The 24,965-nt window shown below is 49.2% G+C and overlaps 1 pseudogene; it reads right to left on the bottom strand.

The window, feature by feature from the left end:
• The window catches only part of LOC142047556 (butyrophilin-like protein 9), a 174,233-nt pseudogene that overhangs the window by 104,681 nt on the left and 44,587 nt on the right, over positions 1-24,965 (bottom strand).

The raw sequence follows: 24,965 nt of genomic DNA, 5'->3' as shown, positions 1-24,965 counted from the left end.
CCAGGGTGTAGAAGAAGCAGAAGCCACGATCCATCTCCCAAAGGAGACGAATGCGGGATCAAACAAACGTGCCCTGGGCCTGATGGTCCTCAAGAACCTTGAGCTCCTCTCACTTCTCCTGGCATGCTCCACAGAGGGATAGATCCCTGGGGCTGGCAGCCAGATCCCTCTCGAGCTCCAAGACCTCCTGCTCCAACTGCTCTATCGCCACATTCATCCACCAGCTGGTGTGCTGGGTTTAGTCACAACAGAAGAGCCAGGCACATGTCTTGCCCACATCCCACCACTGCAGCATCAAGGGAAAGGCACTCCTCTGCCCTCACCAGGCCAGCCAAAACTCCCAGAAAGATGCCACAAAGCCCTCATCCTCCAGCAACCTATTGTTAAAATGCCAGTAGGCTGGCCCTGACCACCCTAAGCTTAGAGAGGCTGTTACAACCACCAGATGAGATGGTGGTCCGAGAACGGGGCTGGCCGAATGCTGGAGGAGTGGGCCCGTGAAAGATGATGACGGGATAAATAAATGTAATCCATCTGGGAGTGGTGTAACCAAGTTACCTCCACCCAGTCATAAGTAAAAGTGGACTTATCGTCTGGGTGGTAGTCGCACCAGATGTCCACCAGGGAGTGATGATCTACAATCTCCTGGAGGACATTCATGGTGGCCGAGCACCTCTCGGTCCCTGAGCAGTCCCAATCTTCAAGGGTGATGTTGAAAGTCCCCACCCATGACCAGGCACTCTCAAGGACCAAGGAGCGTGGACACCTGCTGAAAAAAATGCCCCCACTCCAGGCTCGATGTTGGGGAATAGATGTTGACACAGTTCAATGCCAGCCCTGATACATAGACCCGGAGGTGCAGCAGGCAACCTGGCAAAACCTCAGCAACTCCCAGCACCTCAGGCTGTGAGTCAGGGGAAAATACGGTGGCCACTTCAGCCATACCAGCTGTGAGATGGCTACAGGTCCATGTTAGCACAGGGCAGGAAGGACTGGTCATCACCGAGCAGACCCAGCTCCCAGTGAAGGGGGTGGAAGACTTTCCAATGAGAGCTTTTTCCAGATATGTCCTTTCCATGAGGGACAGGAAGGGGTAACATTTTGGCTCAGTCACCTAAGCCATGGCAATGCAGGACTGGGGATTACAGACAAAAAGTAGGATACAGGAACCTCAGGAACTCAAATGCACAATCCCTGGGATTCCGCAAACTCTTTCTCCTCACTCACTTTTATCACAGGCAGTTTGTTGGACTAACTCTTGGCCAAACAGTCTGAGCTGGGATCTGTCCATCCCCCATCAATTAACACCTTTGCCCTCAACCCCCACCTTTCTCCCTCATGTGCTGGTGACCCCACTAACCCCATACTCTCCAAAAGCTCTTACAGTGAATATCATCTTCAGAAGGGTTACTGGTGTCGCGCTGACCTCGTTCCCTGTGGAAGGAATAAGGACAGGGTGTATCAGTCACACCGAATGCTCAATCTCTGTTTTCAGCAATCCAGCTGTGAGCAGATTTCCTCCCATGATGACTAGTTCTGCTTGTAGGACCTTAGATCTTGATTCAGCTCACAATCAGTGGAAAGGCAGAAACCCTACTTCTGGATAATCAGGAAACGTGGTGGCTTTACCATTTATGCAGGGAATGTCTAATAAAGATTAGAATTTAACATCTTGTCCTATTTCAGCAAAACAGCCCACCAAACTGCCAGCCAAAACTCCAGTTGGTCACGTTGGAGTTAAGATTGGGGAGAGTCAGGGGAGGAGGACCAAAAATCCCTGACACCTCAGGACAAATGTCATTTGTGCTCAGTTAGAATTCGGTAAATTGTTTCAACTGCTTCCCCTCCCCCCCATGAACAATAGTTTAAACAAAATGATATGGTTGGCCCAAACAGTTTCATTTTAATTAAATTTTCAATGAAAAAAGTCTGAAAGAAACAAAATGTTAATTTTGTTTGGTTTTGAATGGACACTTTTCTTTTATTTTCAGAATGAAATGTAATGAATAGTTTTATTTTGGTTCACTTTGATTTTTTTCTGTCAAAAAACCCCAAAGTGTTCTATGAAACATTATGAATAAAATTGTTTGCAGTTTTTTCACTGAAATAAAACTGCATTTTTGGCTCACAATATGTAAATTCTGAAAACTAAACATATATCTTGTAGGGTCTGCATGTGCTCTCTCCTGAAATCCAATGATTAGCTGGGGAAGGAGACTTCGTGAAGCAATCTTGTTTGCATAGACGCCCATTCTGCCTAGGTGCACAACCTCATGGAGCTGTTTTGCCAAAATGGTCACTTTGGGCTGTTGTTGTCACTTTGTTATTGGGGGCAGGGGTAACAAAGCATTGTTATCCTTGCTCTGTGAATCAAGGGCAGCAGGATAGTGCTTGGCATACCCTGATTGAGGGATTCACCCTCTACATAACTGTATTCACTAGGCAAGGGATGAGGACTGTGTCTCTGATACAAGAATCTACCACTAATAGTTGAAATCATTGAGTGCTTGGTACTGAGTGCTTTGTATTGTATGGAATGATAGGACCTCAAAACATTACAGAGGATATAGGCTGTCCCGTAGGGTACTGAATTATTAGTGGGGTCACTGCTGCCAGAGTAAGCACCCAGACAACAGAACAAGCAAGGTGTTTTCCTCACACACACCCACTTCCAGGTTAGGAGGTGAGCACTGCAAAGGCACCTTTGGGGTCTGGGGTTTCACTGACCAAAGATAACAACTGTAAGTAGGATGTGGTGGTGGGAGAAGGGAGGGAAACATTAAAGAGTTAAGAACCTGAGGCAAAAGGACACTGCCCAATGTACTCTGGGTGAGTGTTCTATGCATAGTTTTATGTTTATGAATCCTGTTTGCGATGTTTTCCCAAGTTAATGCCGGGTTATTTTCCCCCTATTTATTAAAAGTTTCTTTTCTACACTCAGACTCTGTGCTTGCGACAGGGGAAGTTTTGTCTCTCAGAGGCAGCCAGGGGTGATGTGTAATTGTCTCAGGTCACTGTGTGGGGCTCGAGCCAGTTCTGATTGTATTGTTGAAAAGGAACCCTCAGATATTGAACCCGGCCCTCATTGCTACCAACTCCAGCTGGCAGAAGGGTTACAATAATCAAGGCTCAACTTCAATATCTTTGAACAGAATGGAAGTTCAGCTTCAGATCCCCAGCCAGTTTATTGCTGGCCCAATCTGCTAACCAGCTCCCATGTCTCAGGAGGGGAAGTGGGGGTGTTTGTGGGGACAGGCTAGACACATGGTAGAGGAAGGAGGGAGGAATATTTGGAGACAGGCAACTGTTTAAAGCCCTAAATCAGGGACAGGAGGCAGGTAGAGAACACACACAGCTGGGAGTTTGTGGAGTGGGGGCTCCCAGCACTGAGGGTCTGTGTGCCTTATTCCCCCTACCCACACCAGTTTTATTGGCAGAGTCGCTGCACTGAGAACCCAGACTGGGCTGGATACTGGCAGAGCCTGGAATCTGCCTCTAGTCTCCCCAAGCTCCTTTCCCTCTCTGTGTCCAGCTGGTCACCCTAGGGGCTTCCTGAACTCCCACCTGGCTCTTTCTGCCCCACCCACAGCCCAGGGCAGGCTGCTCCCCACATCATGTCCCTCTGGGCCATGACCGGGTATATTTGCTGGAGTCCCTCTAGGGGCAATGTGCAGCTGATGAATCTGCTTTGTTCTCTGAGCTGTGAGGCCAGCATGGGCGAGGCAGGCCTTAGAACAAGCATATGGGTCCCGTGGCCCTCAGAAGAAGTGCAGTGGGCCTACTGAGCTGCAGAAAGAGCATCGGGAATCAGAGCAGGAGTTGAGGGGGAGCCCTGAGTGGCAGGTGCTAGTTGCAGAGTAATGGGGAGTGATCCTTAGACACTCTTTGGGGAGTCCCTTCAGGGTCTCTGTGTATGCTGGGACCTGGCAGGGGTCCCTCAGAGCCCCCTGGCTGGGTGGGGGACAGACAGCAACCCAGCAGTGCTTAGCAGCTCCCCTGGCACTAGGGGCAGCCTGGGGTCCCTATGAGCTGGTCCTCCTGGGCTGTGCTGCAGAGGCAACCGGCTCAGAGCCCCCTCAGCACAGCATGTTGCTCACACGTACAGTGTACTCTGAATACTCACAGGTGTCCCTGCTGCCTGGCTCTCCCCAGCAGATGGGGAAGTGCTACGACTACCCCATGCACAGACCTGCAATGAAATCACAGCTGCTGTGAAGGAACCCACTGTGAGTGTTTCGGGGTGAGTCCGTGTCTGGATGCGGCGAGCCTGGCACTAAACCAGCTGCAGCCGATGGAGCTAGTGTTGGGTGTTACCCACCACAGCTGGATGGACTGGAGACCCTTGGTTCCCAGCCAGGCCTGGCCACTCCCAGCCCTTCCGCAGAAGAACAGACCCGGTTCTAGGGAACTGGCTGGGTCGGTCAATGCCACTTTGTGGCCAACCAGCCCTGATCTCCCCTGAGTGTAAATCAGGATCACTTTCATTCCTTCACACACCCAGGGGAGATTTTCAAACACGCTCACTCTGCTGCTGGTGAATTCGATGGGGACACATCGCTTTGGCAAACCCCTTCCTTAAAGCATTTCCATGAAACCCCAACCAGGGAGTTCATCCTGCCCTGGCTTTCAAAAACTCCTCCAGATAACAAACAGACTGAAACCCCCCACAGCAGGAGCACTCAGCTGAGATGCTGTAGTGGCCGCTGGCCCTTCCGTGAGGCAAAGGAAAGAGACCCAGAATGGAAATGAGATGGGGGAAGGGAATAATTTCTCCTACCTTTGATTCCTTGGCAGGGACATGGCTGAAAGGCAGTTAGACAATGTGATCAGAGGCATGGACATGTTTCCTTGTGGGCAGAGAGAGAAAGATGGAAACTCAGCAACATGGCCCCAGTTAATCGTTATATTGTGCCGAGCCCTGTCCTCATGGGCCAGCCTTGAGCCCTTCTGCACCAGCCCCACTGACTGCCCCTGGAAGTGGTGTGGCCAAGTCTAACAATTTTAGAGTCAGTCTCACAGCATTTTACATTCTCCATAAAGCCCCAGATCTGAGAATCAGGGGCTTGAGTGAGAATCTTGGCTTTCATCACAAATAAATTTTAACTCTGTTGTGGAGAAAAGCCTGAAAATGTGACCCAAAGACCTCAAAAGATCAAATCCCCCAGGCAAATTCAAAGACCGCACACTGGTGACTTGTTGGAAATCCCATGAGTTTTAAGCCAATCTCAAGATTGTTGAGGTGACTCAAGTGCTGTGAAAGCTTGGGACTGGGGACGCCATGTGAGGAAAGGTTGGCAGGGCAGAGCTGTGTCCAGAGCTCTATCTTCAGAGTTCTTAGGTCCTGATTCAGGAAAGTGCACAAGCATACAGGCTCTTCTTGACTAGGGGATGCCTTTCTGACCTGCATCCTTAGTGATCTGTTTGTCTCATCTCAGACACACTGGGTACAGGGTATCTAAGGGGTTTTCTCTGCCATGTCTGTCTGTACATTTGCTAACACTGCTTGGCCTCAGTGTCATACCCACCTTTCTTTCCCAGCACATAAAGCACCACAGCCAGAACCACGACAGCAGGGATTGTAATTCCCAACAGGAGCTTCAGATCCAGCCCTAGGAAAGAACCTCAATGTGAATGAATGGCCTCTCCAAGCAGCTAGCGGCAAGTCCCCACTGGCTGGAGCTGGCTGAGCCCTGTGGTAAGTGACCCCTCATGTCCTCAGAAACCCGGGTCACTCACCCCACGGTTATCTGAAGGGTGACGTTATTGGCTGTTCTTGGTGAGTAAAGTTTTTCCAGAAGTCATTTTGACCCAACATTTTTTAATCCAAACACAGTTTGATTGAATCAAAATGTTTCCCTCAAACAGTGCATATTCAATGATCTTCTCAGTCATTCCAGAAAAATAATTTTGAAATGAAAGACAACATTTTATTTTGTTTTAAACAGACAGTGTTGTTTCATTTTAGGTTTCCAAATCCAGAAATGGAAGGAAAACATCCATTTGAAAGGGAAAAAAGCAAAACTATTTTTGTTTCCAACTGATATTTTTGTCTATTTTTTGCTCTGAAAACCCAGATCAAAGGAAAATATCTAGTCAAAATGAGATTACAGGAAAACTTTTTGTTGAGTTTCATGAATATTTTTTCATCAAAACACTGACTGACATGTTCATCAAAACACTGACTGACATTTTCTTCACAATTTTTTGTGGAAATAAACTGGGCTTTTCCCCAGTTCTGTGAGAACTGCCCTGCTTCAAGGAAGCATCACTATTTGGAACAGCACCCAGGTACAAAACTTAACTTTAAACAACCACTTTAGTTCCATCAGTGGGATTTTACCAGTTGCTTAAAAATAAGCCCCTACATCAGTGCTGTCCTGAATAGGGTTGGACTTGAGCACACAGTTGAGAGCTTTCCTCAGTTGGGACCAGAGGTCAGTACACTGTATAGAAATGTGTGAGGGGCTGGTCAACAAATATCCAGCGGAACAGTTTTCCATCAGAAAATGCTGCTTCTTCAAAATAAAAACTTTTCAGCAAGAATCTTCAGTGTTTCTGAATCAAAATGTTGCTGATATATGAATTTTTGACTTTTTGTCCTGATTCCATATGAAAATAAAATTTAAAATATCAGAATTTCCTACAGGAGAGAAATGCCTTTTCCCTCCCTTCCTCACGGTCTGACATACAGACACAGACACACTTGACTCACCTGTCACACTGAAGTGCTTAGCAGGGCTGAGCTGGGATTGGCTCACCCAGTTGTTGCTGTCTTTGATCTCGTAGCCACAGGAGTAATTCCCGGAGCTGCCACTGGACACCGTATAGTTATAGTCATAAGTGGCCTTCTTCTTTGAACCCATCTGGGACGAAACCTCCTTCCCATCCTTACAGAAGATGATGTGAGTGGCAGGGGCCTGGGAGAACACCAAGCACCGGAGCATCACGAAGCCCCCTGATTGGACGGGCATCTGGCTCAGGTAGAGGATGGGGGCAGGGAGAGCACCTGGGAAGGGGAATGGATCAGAGCTGTCAGTGGGGCATTTTAGGGGGAGCCCAGGGACCATTTTGCTAAAGAAAGTTGGTTGCTGTGGAAGCATCTCGCAGCTTCTAAGGTTATGTCTATGCTGCAATTAAAAACCTGCAGCTGACCCATGTCAGCTCATTTGAGCTCATGGGGTTCGGGCTGAGGGCTGTGTACTTGGTAGGGGCCAGTGTCAAATTGCAGAGCAGGAGACCATCTGCCTGCAAAAGGGCTGTAGGGTCTGCGCAATGTGTCTGGAGCCGGCTCTTATTTCAGCACAATAGGGGGATAATATCAGATCTGAGGCTGGAGGCCAGTTGCTGCCCCAGGGAGTTCACTAACAGCAAAGGAGCTGTGTCCAGTCCCTAACCACTCCAATGTCTGCTCCAACATCCTCCTTGTCCTAATGCCCTTCCTATCCCTCCGCCGCTCCCAACTGGCTAAGCGAATCTGAGGGCAATTCCAGGGCCAGGCTAAGGAAAGGGCCTGGAGGAGCAGCAGCAGGGAGAGGATCCCCCTTTCCCAGGAATCACCAGGGCGATGGGACCCAGCTCTGAACTTGCAGGGCAATTGCAGCTGCCTCTGGGTAGGTCAATATCTTCCCAACACCTTCCCCTCCATGGCAGTGTCCCCTGTTGCTGTCCTGGCTGGCAGCATCTCCTGGCTCTGCTGCCCAGGCAGCCAGCAAAGAAACGCGGCCATGACTGAAAAGCCATGTCCTGGCTCCACCAGCCCCTGCTGGACTTGACACAGGGTTGCTGGGCGCAGGTCCATGGCCTAGGTCATATGGGAGCTCAGCCTGGGTGATCTAATGGTCCCTTCTTTCCGTACCCTCTTGAAAGCCTCCTGCCAGTCCAGGGCTGACTGTTAATGGTGCTGCTGATATTTAAGAATGAGGTGCAGGCTGTGTGTATCTCTGTGAGAGAGAGAGCACTCTAGGGACAGCCCTGCGAGGGGTTGGGACCCAATATAATGGGAAGGTAAATCCCTTGGGGTCAGAGCCGTGGCATTCTCTATTTCCCAGGGCCAGTGCCCTGGGGGTGGGATGGGCCATGCATGTGACTCTCTCACCCATGTATCATACCAGACCCGGGTCAGTGCAGAGCTGCAAGGCATTGGGGCAGGGAGGGGTCAGCCAGGAGACCTGGTGCCCCACTCAGATCTCACACAGTCCCATCCACCTTCCCATGCCATTGCGGCTGGCACTGTGCTGAGCAGGGAGCGGCCCAATGGGTGGTGGTTGGAGGGAGGCCAGGAGAGGGAGGAGTAAATGCCATAGGTAGGTTGGGGACAGACAGATGGACTCACCAGGAGCTGAGCAGATCTCCTGGCTGCTGGGACTCAGTGCTGGGAACAGAAAGGTGACGTGTTCAGTGCTGGGCTAGAACCTCCCCTGCTGTGAGATGCCCTGAATAGCTGATGGGGTCTCTGCTCCCCCTAAGTCCTGGTTCCTACCCAATCTATCACACCAGGAGCACCCTCAACTGGTCCATGAGGCTGTGCTATGCACTGTGCAGAGCCCTGACCCCTCCCCCACCAGGTCCCCTCTGGGCTGGTGAGGCCCATGGGGGCGGCCTAGAGGGTTCCCATGTCCCCGGGGGATCAGCACTGAGCGTCTCTGCATGGGGCTCTGCTAACAGCCTGGCAGCACCTTCCTTCATCCCCAGCCCTGATAACTGAGCTCAGCCCCTCACTTGCCCAGCAGAGCCTGCAGCACGGAACATGCTACAGACAGACAGGGACAGGGCCCAGATCTGATACAGATGTTTGAGAGACAGGCCCAAAGCTGATTCCCTGATCCCAACACCCTCCTCCCCCCGCAAAAACAAAAAAACACAGATCTGGGATTGGACCTAAACTGCATGACTTGGGCCTGGCTTTACAACGAGTCTGACTCTGAGCAGGGGCAGCTCCAGGCCCCAGCACGCCAAGCACGTGCTTGGGGTGGCATGCCGCGGGGGGCGCTCTGCCAGTCGCCGTGGGGGCAGCAGGCTGGCTGCCTTCGGCAGCTTGCCTGAGGGAGGTCTGCTGGTCCTGCGGCTTCGGTGGACTTCCCGCACCATGGCTACGGGAAGTCTGCTGAAGCTGCGGGACCAGCGGACCCTCCGCAGGCAAGCCACTAAATGCAGCCTGCCTGCCGTGCTTGGGGCAGCGAAATGACCCACCCCAACTCTGAGCCCCAGACCCAGAACCTCCAAATTCTGGGGGAATCCAGAACTGAAGCCCAGCCTGGAGCCCAGCTCAGTGTCTCTGGCCCACTGGTAACAGGGAGCCCTGGGGCTGGACCATGACAATCCTCCACCCTCCAATGGCAAGAGCCATCCCTGCTCTCTTTGCCTCCAGGATGAGCAGACAGCCCATGAGCATCCTCCCCCGAGCCCAGCCCATCCTGACTCCATGTGCCTGGCATGGGGAGCTGGGCCCAGTGACATCTCCCAACAAGGGTGCAGGGCAGAGCCAGAAAAAAGCTGCAAGTGCTGGAGAAGAGGTCTCCCAGTTGAGGCCAAGGGAGCTGTGTGGGTATTTGGTCAGACAGCTGGGCTGGTCACGGTGTCTAAACTCCTTCCAGGAGAGAAACCCCAAGTGCTGATGGGCTCGTCAGCGCAGCAGAGACAGGCAGAACAAGACCCAAGGGCAAACGCCAGTGAGAAAGAAGGCAGCAGTTTCTCCCTGTGTAGGGGATTAACACCCAGTGCAAGCTCCCCAGGGAAGTCGGGGAGTCACAGCCAGGCCAGAGGCCTTTCTGGGGGATGCTTTAGTCAAACACAAGTACAGGGGAGCTGGGGGAAGTTTTCTGCTCTGGGCTGTCAGTGGGTCAGATTGGAGGGGTGAATGGTCCCTCCTAGCCTTAAAGTCTCTGAAGCTGTGATTGTAGCCCCAGCCAGTACTGACTGCTAGCCCCGGCCTATCTCTAGCCCGAGCCCTGGCCCTGTGGTGGTTTAGGATAGTCCTGCTCCCTCAAACATCACAACAGCACAAACCTCTCTGCCGCTAAAGGAGATTTGCTGACTTCCTGGGCTAGTGGCTGCTCTCGGTTCTGTTTCCTCCCAACCTGCTACAAATTAGCGCAAGATTTCCAGATACTCACCGGGCAGCAAGAGGCACAGAAACAGGATCATCAGGGCAGTGGTGGGAACCAAGAGGGACAGAAATAGCCAGCGATGACTGATCCAGATGGGTATAGGATGAGACAATCTGTAGTGATTCCCTGCTCCGACCTGCCCCCTTTGCCCCTCTGGGTTGTGAACCCAGACACTGTCGCTGTTCCAAGTCCCCGTCAGGGCCATATAGTTGAGGCAGCAGGGACACCGCAGCCCTCTCTGCTCTGCCTGTCCTGTCCTCACGTATCATTGTCGCTGCTCCCCGTTTCCTGTCCCATACACCCCCCCACGGCCACAGCATCTTTATTTAGCGCTGGGAGCCTGAGAATCAAACACACATTAAATACATTGATAAAACCCCTCTCCTGATTTAGTAACAGAGGACTCAGCCAAACCCACCCTGTTAAACTAAGGCCTGGCTGAAGGATTTAACTATAACCATAACTAGATCATACATAGATCTCAAAATGTTTTACGCAGGAGGGAAACAAATGGGGAAACTGAGACACAGGAAGGTGGAGACACCAGCCCAAGATCACCCAGCAGGGAAGATCCAGGAACAGAAGCCAGATTTCCTGATTCCCATGCCAGTGCTCCAACCACTAGGCCATGCTGCCTCTCTTTGCACCAAGAGTCAGCGTGACAAAGGTATTTAGGCACCTAATGCTGCAGCCAGGCATATAGTGGGATTCACCAAAGCTCCTAGGCAGACCGGGGACCTGACTCCTTTTGGCAGCCAATGAGAGTTAGGAACATCACTCTCTTGTGCACTCTGTCAGTCACACAAGGTGCCCATCTGCATTGCTGGGCTCCTGAACCTGGTCTCAGGTACTGAAGGACTGGGAGCAGGTGAGAAAAGGCAGCTCCTTCTCCGTGCAGAGTGGGGCCGGGCAGCCCCCAAGATGCCTGCCCTTGTGTGTGAGCCATGCCCTGCATAGGCACTGGGAGGTCACCTGCTGGGATGGCAGCTGTGGCCATGTGTCACCTGAGGAGCTCTCAGCCATCACTTCGGGACCACACGCTGCTGACTCTGGGGAGGCAGTGCTATTCAGTCCCCAGGCATCAGGAGAACTCTGCTCCGTCCCCCCCACACACACACTGCTCCCTCGCAGGGGTGCTTGGGGCAGCCAGTCCCCACCTGTCCAGCCCCCCTTGGTGATGGGCTCTGAGCTCTAGGGCTGACAATGCTACGTAAGAGCTGAGCCCACAGCCCAGGGCTCCAGTGACTTGGGGCTATTCAGCCAAAGCTCCCACCTCTCACAAACCCTCCCCCTCACATCCCTTCCCCTCTAATGCTGGGAACAGGCTGAGCCTTGGGGAGCCTGGGCCCAGCTGACGCCAGACGAGTCCCAGTGAGAAACAGGCCCTGTTTCTTAACCAGGCAGGTGATTAAACCCTGGGACAAACCATGCAGGGCAGGGAAGGATTCTCCATTGCCTGATGGAGATAAAGCCAGGCTGGAGGCCTTCCTGGGAGAGATTTTTGTCCCACATGTGCTTTTGGTTCAATGGAGGGAGCTGTGGGGAGTCTCTGGGCTGTCCAGGAGTCAGACTGGCTGAGCTAACGTCCCTTCTGGCTCTGGAAGCCAACGCACAGGGGCTGTTTGTGTCCCAACGTGATGATAGCCTGTTTCAGGGATGGGCCCAAAAACACAGAGCAAGTGTCAGAGATGCAGGCTGGGAAATAGGCTGCAGGGGGTTCATTGATCCCCCACTGCTCCCCAACCTGGACTGAAGTCTGGCTCCCTCCCCTGGCAAGAATTAGACCCATCTCCCTAGCCCTGCAGGAAATATTGATGGAGCCAGACACTGCAGGACTAGAGAGCTGCCTCTCAGGAGAGGGAAGGGAGAGGAAAGGCAGTGCCATGAGCAGCAGCTCCTGCTCAGTGACTCTCTGCATGCACAGTCCGGCTGCACCTGTTACCAGGGCCGGCTCTAGCCTTTTCACTGCCCCAAGCATGGTGGCATGCCACGGGGGGTGCTTTGCCGCTCACTGGTCCTGCGGCTCCAGTGGATCTCCCACAGACGTGACTGCGGAGGGTCCACTGGTCCTGCGGCTCCTGTGGACCTCCCGCAGGCGTGCCTGCGGCTACTCCACCAGAGCTGTGGGACCAGTGGACCCTCCGCAGGCACGCCTGCGGGAGGTCCACCGTAGCCACCTTCCGCCCTCCTGGCAAGTGGCAGAATGCCCCTCGCGTTATGCCGCCCCAAGCATGTGCTTGGCATGCTGGGGCCTGGAGCTGGCCCTGCCTGTTACAAACATCTGCAGAGTACACCTATTCCTCTGCTCAATAGTGAGTTCTCCCCAGCTTGACCTGAGCTAGCAGCCCAGCAGGTCAGGGGTGTATCACACACTGATTTAGGATTGAAGAACCGCCCACACTGATATTTCTGGTCCAGACAATGTCTTTGTGTTTCCTTCTCTGTCTCTTACATTCTCCAGGGGAGTCTGGCTCTGAAGCCCAGGAGCTGAGGGTCTGAGCAGTGACAGAGCTGCCCTCTCAGAGTACGGGGAAGTGAGTGAGTCCCAACTGGCTCAGATCAAAAGCCCCTTGTTGTGATGGCACCTGAAAAGCATAAAACCATAAGGGTTTTTGTGGACTTTAGGAAAGTAAACCCTATCCTCAGCCTGGCCCAGACGCCATGCCCCAGATAGATGACCTACTTCATCTATTGTGGGATGTAAAATTCCTAAGCAGTCTGGAATTCACTTGTGTGTATTGGCAAATTCCCTGAGCTTCTGATGCTCAAGAAAAATCAGCTTTTCATGTGGAATCTGCCAGCTCTGTTGGGATGGGTTCTGTAAAGCATCAGGCCCCTGTAGGCTATGAGGAGCTGATCCAAAATAACAACAGGCTTGCTGTAATTATCTCTGCCTCAGCATCCTGGGAATCTGCCATCCTCCCTCCTTCCCTTTGTCCTGCAAGACACCCCTGCGACCTCTCACACAGCTCCTGGCACTCGGGGCATAGAAGAAAAGGAGACCATCATGGGTTCTGCGTGGGTCATTCCAAGCACAGTGATATGGGGCTATTCCAGATTTTGGGTATGTCTACACTGCAGCTGGCAGTGAGCTTCCCAGTCTGAACAGGCAGACTGATAGCTCTGCTTGAGCCAGTGCACCAAAAGCAGCAGGGTAGCCGGCGGTAGCAGGTGCAGCGTCTTGGGCTAGCCACTCAAGTACAAACCCACTCACACTCCCTGGGTATGTACTTAGGCAGCTACACTGAGCTGCTGCCTATTCTACCCCCAGCCACACTGCCGTGATTAGCGCGCTAACTCAAGCAGAACCAGCATGTGTCTGGCTACTTGAGTTGTAGAGATGTGGAATCTGGTCCTATCCTGGATCTCATGGGAACAATGTGGCTGGTGGGTTCCATCAGAGTTCACCTCACAGAGCCCTTACAGAATATAGTAGGGTTAGGAGGCTCTGTTCATTTGTGGCCCAGGCCTAGACTGGTGGGGAGGGCAGGGTGTGAGGAAGAGGATAGGACTGAGGAGCTCAGGGCTAGGATAGCAGAGAGGTAGTGGTTGGGTACTGAGGGGCACCTGTGATGGATGAGAAGCCCAGGGCTGGGATATCAGGGGGCTGCAGGTGGGCACTGAGGGGCACTGGCAGAGCTGTGTGCATGCAAGTAGCCCAGCACTGAGACAGCTGGAATTTTGCAGGTCAGAACTGTGCACATAGTCCTATAGTTCAGCCTACAGGGGTGTGATCTGCAGCATGCATGAAAGTCCTGCACTGCAACTGACCCGTGTGCATGCTGCTGGTGCACACTAAACAGTATCTATGTTAGGGCTCTGACCACTGTCTGGAGCTCACAGGTACTGAGGCCCTTTTTCCCCAACCCACATCTCTCACTGGGTGTTTGTACCCTTAACAAAAACACATGCAAATGAATGGGGCAAACAGATTAGAGTTCATTAACAGGAATTAAAGCAGTAAAATAAACCAGGACCCCAACTGAAACAAGGTAAACACCAGTGCAAATATTAGGTAAACAAATAACACTCTGGCTGCTAATGTCACCTCGATGCCTGAAGCCTAGACCCCAAGATAGGATGTCAGGTAAAGTAAAGATGTTAAGATCACAACTGCACCATTCCCAACAGCAGGTATGAGACACCTCTCAGGCATGGCCAGGCATGGACACGCTCTGCTGGACCGGATTGATGTCCTCTCAGGTAAGATGTCTTCTTTCTTCCTCTTCTTCCCTGCATCATCCTGGCTGTGGGTCTGAGTGAGGATGGCTGGCCGGTGGTCCGCTATCCTGTGAGTGTGTGTGAGAAACCCCTTCCCAACACAATACAGGTGCTAGATGGCTAGTGCAGCAGGCTGTAGATTACCTTGCCAAGGGATCAACTACCCCTGCGTGGGCAATGGCTATCGCTAGAGATCAGTAGTGCTCACTGGTGTCTCCAGGTACACACAGCTCCTACTGCTCCTCTAGGGTGGACCGCCCTGAGTGACAGGAGAGGAGGTCTTAGATAGCCTTCTTGTCACTAGGCAGATTAGCTGGTCACATGCCTAACCTGTTCCCGCAACAAACCAAAAAGGCACCAAATGGAAATAAAGAAGGGAGACCAATATGGATGCCAAAGGACAACCTGAGGCAATCCAAGATGGCGATATGGCCTGTCAAGGAAATAAACAGCAAACTAATCATTTCCCCTATACTTAGTTCACACTAATATAGTTCTCTTCAAATATAACTATGTTAAAATCAACTAGGTATCTTCTAATTCACACCCACAGCATCCACATGGGGGGTTACAGCACAGCACTTTGATGTACACTGCTATTTTCACAGTCACCCCTGTAATCTCAGCCGCTGGGCAGTGTAGACCTTGCTTGAGTCTTACCATCCCATATGCACTAACTTCATGTTCTGATGCTAAGGATGATACTGAAATCTGAGCTGCAAATGCTGCAGGGGGGAAGATCATGAAGGTGACTGAAGTCCATACAGCGAGTGTGGTGATTTTTCTATCTCGTCACAGTGTGAAAACAGACACACGTTTAATAAGGCTATGGCCAAGTCCCTGATTCCACGGTCTTCCTCTCAGCGTCTGAAAAGGGCAGGAGAAAAGTTAGACCCAGAGACACACACTGGGTGGTGCTGCACACTCCCTAATGACTGGGGTTAGTCACAGACATCCCACACCCTCACTCCTAAACCCAGTGCAGGAGCCGGCAGGTTTGACAGGAGCAGGGTTGGTGGTTAGTGATATGCGCCAACACACAGGAGACTTGGGGGAGTTTCTCACTTCTTAGACCTTTTCTACACACACAAACTGGAACTAGTTTAACTAATTAGTTTTGAAAACATGCCTTGAGTTAAACAGAGGCAGGGCTAGTAGACCCATGGGGTGGGGTCAGTTACTCCACACTGACCCCTCTGGCTAGTTACAGAAGCACTGATTGCTAGGAGAGTCCTGTCCAGTCCTCCCCAGCTGGAGGAATGGTTGCTGCCAGGGGCATGGCAGAGAGCAAAGGAGATGAAAGAAGGGAATCCTCAGGGCTCTTCCTTCCAGGTTGTCCCTGTGATGTGAACCCCAGTCACTGTGCTGGCATGTTGTATCCGTTCTCTCTTCTTTTCATCTATATTTCCCTGCATATGTGCACAGTGCCCAGCAGAACAGATTAGCACCACCACAGTGCAAACCGATATTGTTCTTAAATATTGAAAATTTCACAGTGGAATAAATTAGAAATGTGGACTTTAAAAAAAATGATGCTTCCATGGTCTATTAGTGCAGCTCGAGAGTGAATGTCATCGATTCATAGAGTTTCAGGCCAGAAGGGATCATCTGTACAGCACAGGCCAGTTCCCCCAGCACCAAGCCCAATAACTTGGGTTTGGCTACAGCAGCCTGCAGAAAGGTGCCCAGTCTGGATGTGAAGCCATCAAGAGATGGAGAATTCACCACTGCCCTGTGGACCTTGTGCCAGGGGTTGACAGTCACTGGGTGGAATCATCTCAGATAGCATCATTAACCTTGCAGTGTCATTTCCTTTAAGAAGAATAGAACCACCAAACAATTGTCCAGAGTTAGTAGGACAGAAACTGACCCAAATTTGTCATGTCAAGCCCATCTCCCTGCCGCACCTATGTGCAGGGAATCTCACAAGGACCGACCCTTGGCTTTCTGCTTCAAAATACAGATTTGCCAACCTGTTATCATCAGAGTGTGTGAGAATGTGGAAGATGAGGAATCACTAGGCTCCATCCCTTTCATTGCACTGAGCCTACAGAAAATACCAACCTGTCACAGAGTGCACACATGATCCATGTCAGACAGAGCAAGAGATAGAGCAGGAGACCTGCAAAGATTTAATAGAATCTCTGCTTTGGAGCATTTCTTCTGAGAGGCCTTTTGCTTTGCTGTGAGACAGAGGATCAGACATTGCAGTGAGACAGGGAAGGAAGGGGAAACACTGAGCAATATACTAATAGAGGTGAGGCCAGGGACCCCGGTGTGTTTGTTAGTTTGGTTTATTTCCTAAAACTAACTCAATGTCAATATCTGAACAATAAGATACTCCCATGCCGCAGCATAGTGCCCTCTAGGGTCGGGCTCTAAACATGGAAATAACACATTCCAATTACCTGCATATCGAAGACATACACAAGCTCCAGCAGCAATGAGAAGCAGAATGAACAATACCTAGAATTCAGCCAGCCAGGGAGAAACCCAGAGGAAGATGTCACCTGGCAAACAGAGAGCGCAGTGTGTGAGGAGCACAGTCCCATCCTGGAGATGGAGAATGGGATTTGTCCATTTAAGACAGTTTGACCAGAAGCTGTGAGGATACCTAACATGGCTAAATAGATTCAATGTGTGTAATGGCTCAACTGTCAAACTGTCTGAAATGGGTTGTCTTGATTATCACTACAAAAGTTTTTTTCTCCTGCTAACAACAGTTCATTTTAATTAATTAGCCTCTTAGAGTTGGTTGGGCAACTCCCATCTTTCATGTTGTCTGTATGTATATATATCTCCTCACTATATGTTCCATTCTGTGCGTCTGATGAAGTGGGGCTGTACCCCACGAAAGTTTATGCTCAAAGAAATGTATTAGTCTCTAAGATGCCACAAGTACTCCTGTTCTTTTTGCAGATACAGACTGACACAGCTGTTACTCTAAAATTTGTATGTATATCATCTATTGACCATTTATAACTTTCTACTTTTCTTTTGTTTATAAATCCTTAGGTAGTTTACTAAGGATTGGCTGACAGAGTGAAATTTGGGTAAGATCTGAAATATATATGTTGACCTCAGTGCATGTGTCTGATCCTTTGGGATTAGTCAGAACCGCACATATGGTGAACTAGATTTTCAATAACCCTTCACCATATTAGACCTGTTTTTCTGGATGAGAGCCAAGGGCTGGAATGCCTAAGGGAGACAGTGTGTGGCTTCTGGTTAACCAGCATGGTACTGCAGAAGCTATTTTGTTACTCGCTTGGTGAATCGAATTATAGAATAAACCACCAGTTTGGGGAATTGTCTGCCCTATTTCTTGCAATCTGCCCTGAGTACGGCATTTTCAGTGTGACCCATCCCATATAGCAGGGGGTTGGACTAGATGACCTCCTGAGGTCTCTTCCAACTGTAATATTCTGATTCTATAGCCCCTCTGCCCAGGGCGGGTCACCTCCATGGTGAACTACCAGCCACACTGGAGAGGGGTGACAGGGTCTGGGCTGCTGTGTCTTTCACTGGTGTTTGTGGGGCCTTTGCATAGAGTCCTGGTACAGTCTGAGCAAACCTGGGCTATTCCCTGATCCTCCGCCCCCTCAGCGCTGTCCTGGGCTAAGGGAGGAGCCTCTCCAACAGCGTCCATCACTTAGGCCTCCTGCGCGGGGAATGTGCCCCCCTGCAGCATGATTACCCCTTCGATATAGGCCTCTGGGAGCTCAGACAGGACCCTTCCTACACAGCAGCTGCTCCGTGTTTAGTGCTGGCGCTGCAGTCCCACACGCTGCTTCGCAGATTATCATCACAGTGTCCCTTTCCATCTTCCAGGGCCAGTCTTTCACCTCCCCCACCCCCAATCTCGGCTTCTCGCTGCACCCTGGTCCTGCTCCTCCTGGTGTCTCGGGGGGTCCTATTATAAATAAGGGGAAAATACAGTCAGGGTTCAGTGGCAAGGTGACAAATGAGGAGCCAGAGAACAAGGTCTCTGCTCCTCTGTCAATATTCTGTACCCTGGCTGGGTATTCTTCTGTCTCCAGTGGAGCCTTGGGGTTCAGATGTTAGACCGTGAGTATAACCCACATCCCTAATAGGGAGATATTACTGTAAAAGATCTAAAGCAAAGCAAGGAGAGAAATAAATTGTCTGGGGCATTATTGCTAGGCAGATGCGCAGTTAGCATCACACACCCACAAGTTTTGAAATTGGGGGTAGTATTTTTGGACAGGTCCAATAGGCTTCCTGTAGCTGGACACACAAACTCCACTGAAAGCAAGTAGTCAGGGCAGCAGCTTTACTAAAAACCAGGTGACCTGCATGGGCTGGGAGAAGCTCAGTCACAGGAGCAAAAAGCAAGTTGTTTTCCTGCAGCTCTGAATGATTTTGCAGCAGGTTAGTGCTATTAACTTTCCAACAGAGAAACGTGAGCAGTGTTAGTTATTTTAAAAAAATGTGAGGGAAAATTAACTTATTTCATTTTAATTGTAGACCTTAAATGTTATTCATTATTAGTCAAATTCTCTTAACCAGTCTGGTTCATGAACTGTCATCTTATTTAAATGTAATAATAAAGAGAAAGTCATCTATATTTTGCTATTCTTGGTTTTTGTGTTTGTTTGTAACAGCGGTTTTCATTTTTATACTCATAGACTCATAGACTCATAGGTCAGAAGGGACCAACATGATCATCTAGTCTGACCTCCTGCACAATGCAGGCCACAGAACCCCACCCATCCACTTTTATAACAACCCCTAACCCATGACTGAGTTATTGAAGTCCTCAAAATTGTGGTTTGAAGACCTCAAGCTGCAGAGAATCCACCAGCAAGCGACCCATGCCCCACGCTGCAGAGGAAGGCAAAAAACCTCCAGGGCCTCTGCCAATCCGCCCTGGAGGAAAATTCCTTCCCGACCCCAAATATGGCGATCAGCTAAACCCTGAGCATGTGGGCAAGACTCACCAGCCAGCACCCAAAAAGAATTAATTAATTAGCTAAGTAAGTAATTTCACAGTCCAGCAGAGGAGAAGCAGTCTCCATGAATTCCTCTTATAAACTTCTCTAACCAAGAGAAGAAAATATTTTACAGTACTTTTCACTCAGCAAACCATATAAAGTTAATTAACAAAGACTCGACTAAAACTCAGCTGAATGCACTCTAAGATACTTCTCACTATGAAAACTATCTGGTTTAAATTTAATTTTTCTTTTATTTATATTTATATGTAACTAAAGTAATATATGTAAATTATAAAATAGTCTTGTAATTTAGTAAAAATTAGGCTATTATTTTAGATTTATAAAATTTTATAAAGTTAATTCCTAAAAAATTAAGTTCATTCCTTTTATTCTTTTTAAATTTAATTGTAAAAAGGTCGACCATATGTAACCCTTGCTGAAAGAACCTCAGATAACTATATTGTGGCTCTCCACATGCTCTTGTATAAAAATTGTGTTAAAGCACTAGGAGAGAGATGGTAGCTTTGCCCATGCAAAAGTTACACAAGCTATTTGGGGTAAGGGCTGTCATCTGCTCTCTGTTTGTACAGCTCCTGTCACAACGGAGCCCTGACCCTGTAGATCTCTAGGTGCTACCACAATAGAAATGGTAAATCACACTAATGCAGAGGGTTTAAGTGAAAGGTCCCATCTACTGCTAATTATTTGGGTTTCTGTTGCTAGTTTCTTTGGGTTTCACTCTTCTATTAGTGTAAGGCTCCAGTCAGGTACGTCACTGGCCAGAGAACAGTGACTGGGACTAATCTGCATAGGGTGCCGGGGTGTTTCCCAGCACTGGGAGGACACACACCCCCATGGATGTCTCACATATACACAGGAACTTCAGCAGTACTCACTTTGGGGATTTTAGGGGGCCTTCCTCATGATTTTTGTAAACTTTGAGTTGGCAATAGACTCTCTGAACAGCACTGAGTAGACTCAGGAGTTGAGCTATCAATACAAAGATTCAGAGGGTAGGAATACCGAGTTTGGCTATTTTCCCCAATTTTATTTTTTCCGGCACTACTTGGGGCACTGTGCATTGTCCAGCTTTGGCCTCAGAGACGGTCCCCAATTTCCTTGCAGCAAAGCCCCTATGGTTGTCTCTGGTTTTGAGAGGTTCTGCGATGTAACTGCGCACTGACGAGTCCAGCATTTCAGCAAGTGAAGCATTAATGACATCTGTCTCGCTGCTGACCAATGGTCGCGTATGTCGGTGTCTCTTCTCTCTGAGGCCGTGGATGCTTTAAAGTAAATCACAGTAACGTTACTTTTCTGCTAAGCCAGCCTAAAGTCAGAGAAATGAAGCCAGAAAATGCCCCTCTGACATCACTGCTGTACACACATCAGGAGCTCTTCTAATGGGCATCTAGGCTGGGAAACACCAACGGCCTCACTTCCTACGTAAACCCTTTGAGGCAGACAGCTGAGATTTCCACCTTCCCAGCCTTGGTTTGGCCTTTTTCTGTACCCTGTTTAGGACACCTGGGCTTTGTCCTGACACCTGCCAGTTGGGCAGTGGAACCCTTCTCCCTCTCTCCATGCAGGCTGTCCCATCGAGGTAGTGCCGGGTTCTCCCTGCAGTGGGGTGTTGTTATCTGAAATAACAATTCTTCTTTGCTGCAGGCAGTGCAGTTTTTTTCCCTGTCTAGCTTCATATTTTAATCACCAATGTTATTAATGGTGCTATTTATAATGTCTATAATGTATATCTATTTGTACTAGTTATTATAATATTGTTATGCTGGCGATTCGGTGGCTCCCAACAAGTGTGTGTCTGATCTATGGGCAATCACAGCACATTCAGAGTAAATAAAAGAACCATTAAATGTCCCTTTGTTTAGTTTCTGCTGAAGCAATGGGAAACCACTGCCCAAGGACTGGACCACAATAAGCCTGGGCATAACAGGGCCATGCTCCTTGGGGTCTGCAAACAAATACAGGGTCAGGGGTTGATTTGCTTGCAGCTGTATGTCTGTCTGTCTGTGTGTGTGTGTGTGTGACACAATCAACAGAAACACCTCAGAAGGAACCAGAGAAAGCAACAAGAAAGCCAGACACAGCCTCAGGGGGACTTGGAGCAGGACCCTGAGAAAAAGCTGAGAGGGAGAGAGAGTTTTTGGGCAGAGTGCTGGCTGGAAAGAGACTTTGAGCTAAAATCAAAGGAAGTGCCTCCTGTTGTTTGGTTGTTGTTGTGTTCAGGGATTCAGGACTTTGTAGATTCATTGTAAATAAATGGGGTTGCATCGACACCCATACCTGACTCTGTCATCACTTTCTCATCTCTACAGAACAACCCACAAAACTCCAAATATTCCCTAACTGCTTGGATCAAAAGGGAGACCAATATGTATAATTTTAATAGCATTTAAGCAACTTGTGAATTCATATGAGTAATATCTTGTGCCTGTGTGTTCCATTCTATTCATCCGATGAAGTGGGCTGTAGCCCACGAAAGCTTATGCTGAAATAAATTTGTTAGTCTCTAAGGTACCACAAGTACTCCTGTTCTTTTTGTAAATATCTCTGTAACTAGTACCCTGTCCTAGAGCAATTTATGAAAAGCTCTAAGGGATAAATCAGTTTTTGATCGTATAAGAGCAGCCACAGCAATACTAGGAGAATCCCTGGAAAGTGAATGAGACTCCATCTCTCTGAGATCATTTCTGTTCTTTGCCCCAAACACTTAGGACAAAATCATCCCAGTGATGAGACATGGCAATGAAAATTTCATATTCATTGGCCTGGTTTTGTAGATGGTGAGGGAGGGTCTGAAAAGTAGGCTGATAACAGGATGCTAACTGGAACTTTAACTCTGAGGAGACCCGATACCCCTCCATGAGAGCAGCGCACAGCTCTTCCCTTTGTGATACTACTTTAAACGCTCTATCAAATCATATAAATTAAAAGTAATAATAAAAAATAAGACGTGTGTGACCCAAACTCCTCCCATGCAGCATAATAAGAGGAGGAATAAAAATTCAGGGTTATTGTTCATTGCCAATATCAACTGGAATGTGGACAAATAATTATCATAAGGAAACAGTTGGGGGAAGGAAGCTCTGTGTTAGCAGCTTTCCCTGCCACTAACATGGTACCCTGGGTGTGTGCACTGCCGCACAGCCGCTGCTAGCAGTGTGAGACCGTACACACCCCACTGACACCTACATCAGATGGAGACCCATTGGGGGAAATCCTGCCCCCACTGATGTCAATGGGAACTTCCCAGGATTTCACCCCTTGCCTATCTTCCTTCCCCTGTGGGAGGCCCATAGTGGGAAGGGTTACCAGCGAGTGGTGCTGGGGCTTCTCACTTGTGCCGATTCCCAGATTAATACTGTGGAGGAGGTTTTCAATCCCGCCTGGGGGATTTGGATGGTCCAGTTCCCAGGAGTTTTAATGGGAACTTTGAAACCTTCAACATCTCTGCCTTAGTTGTTTGTCTGAGTGCAGAGGCTGGTGGGGGAAAACCTCTCTGTAGCTGAATAGATTTTCAGGCCACGGGGGATTCTTCCGTATTGCTGTGGTGTGTTGTCCAGGAAGGATGTTTTCCTCTTGCCTGCATATATGTCTGTGTATCCATGGCGGCAGGGCCTGACTGGCCAGGGTAACAGCAGATGTGGGAGGCAGCTACCTGCTCCTGGGTGGAGATCTGTGGCCTCAGCAGTGAGACCAGGGTATCAGACACAACCTGAAGCCTGGGATTCCTGAGTAAATCCATGTTCCAAGCCCACGGGTCACTGCCAAGCTGGAAAAAGCAAATGAATTGCTCATTTCTATCACTTCATTTTGTCATTAATAAAAGCTGTGACTCACCCTGGAGCTTCTCAGCCAATTCACTGAGGCATCTGGGGAGAGAATGACAGTTACACATTGTCACTGGGTGTAAATGCCTTTGAGGGAAGACACCTCGTTGAGCACGAATTATAGCGTCACAGCTCCTACCTCTCCCCCAACCAGGGCAGGGCTCCCCTGTGGGCAGCACTGAGCACAATGGAGCCTGATCCTGATCAGGGTCAGTAGGGGATACCGAAGGAGAAGAATTTAATATGGCTTTTGAGGATGTTCTGTGGAAACTGTCTGGGTTTTCGAGAAAGTCGGCTTTTGGCAGAAAATTTCAAGATTTTGTTAAGAAAACAAGTGCCCCCAAACTGAAATATTTTGGCCAGAACTGGAAATATTCTGATTGAAAACACCACCATGCTGCTGCATGTAGTTTGGTTGTATCATGCTCATATTATCCTCGACAGGCTGGGCTGCCTGGCTGGGCTTCATCTCCCATGATGCACTGCAACCAGGGATTCCCAGGATGTATTACTTCCTGTCACCAAGAGGGGAGACGGTGGTGCATCATGGGGGAGCCAGACAGCTCGGCTCAAAGAGGAGACCAGGATCATGTGGCACCTGAACTACAGCTCCCAGTGAAGGGGGTGGAACACTTTCCAGTGGGAACTTTCCCTGGGATGTGCCCTTTCCATAAAGGATGGGAAGTGATAACATTTTGACTCAGTCCCTTAAGCCATGGCAATGCAGGACTGGGTATTACGGGCTAAGGGTGGGACAAAGGAACTTCAGGCACTCAGATGCATGAGCCCAAGAACTCTTTCTCCTCATTTACTTTGATCACAGGCAGTTTGTTGTTGTAACTCTTGGCCAGACAGTCTGATCTGGGATCTGTCCATCCCCCACCAATTAACATATTTATCCCCAACTCCCGCCTTTCTCCCTCATGTTCAGGTGACCCCAGTAACCCCAAAACTCTCCAAAAGCTCTTACATTCAATATGATCTTCAGGAGTGTTGCTGGTGTCACTCTGGACTTGTTCCCTGTGGGGAGTAATAGGGACGGGGGTATCAGTGACACCGTGTGCTCTCTGTGTACCACCTTGGTGACACAGTCAGTTTTCAGAGATCCAGCTGTGAGTAGATTTCTTCCCATGGCTGGTTCTCCTGCTAGGACCTTACATCTCCATTCAGCTCACACTCAGGGGAAAGGCAGCAGACCCTATTCTGGATAATCAGGGAACATGGCAGCTTCATCATTTATGGAGGGAAAGTCTAATAAAGATAAGACTTAAAACTGCGTCTTGAACATCTGGTTCCACTTCAGCAAAATGGCCAACCAACCAACCACCCAAAACCCCACTGTGTCAGCATGGAGTTAAGATTGTGAGGGGGAACCGAAAATCCTTGACATCGCAGGACAGAAGTGGAAGAGGAAATGGTCGTTTTCACAATGGGTGACATTTTTTAACTGAGATTTTTTTTCATGAACAGTAGTTTAACGAAAAGCTAGTGTTTGGGCAAAATTGTTTGATTTAATGAAATTTTCAATGAAAAATATCTTAAAGAAAATGTTCATTTTGTTTTCTTTCAAATTGGCATTTTGTTTTGTTTCACTTTGAATTTTTTATCAAAAAATATATTCTAGGCAAAAATTTTGAACAAAAATTTTTATTTGAAGTTTTTTACCCAAAGAAAACTGCATTTTTGGTTCAGGTCTGCTCACAATGTAGATAGACTGAATGTTCATCATTAAGGCTTGATTTTAATGTCTTTGCCTGATGTGGAAATACAGCTTCAAACCACACTTCTGGCCCAGTCTGTTAATCAGCTCCCAGGTCCCAGGAGGGCAGGGTGGG

Source organism: Chelonoidis abingdonii, chromosome 11 (assembly GCF_003597395.2).
Source record: "Chelonoidis abingdonii isolate Lonesome George chromosome 11, CheloAbing_2.0, whole genome shotgun sequence".
In the NCBI taxonomy this organism is placed as follows: domain Eukaryota; kingdom Metazoa; phylum Chordata; order Testudines; family Testudinidae; genus Chelonoidis; species Chelonoidis abingdonii.
Note: the sequence above shows the minus strand (reverse complement) of the source record. Positions and strands in the feature narration are given on the sequence as shown.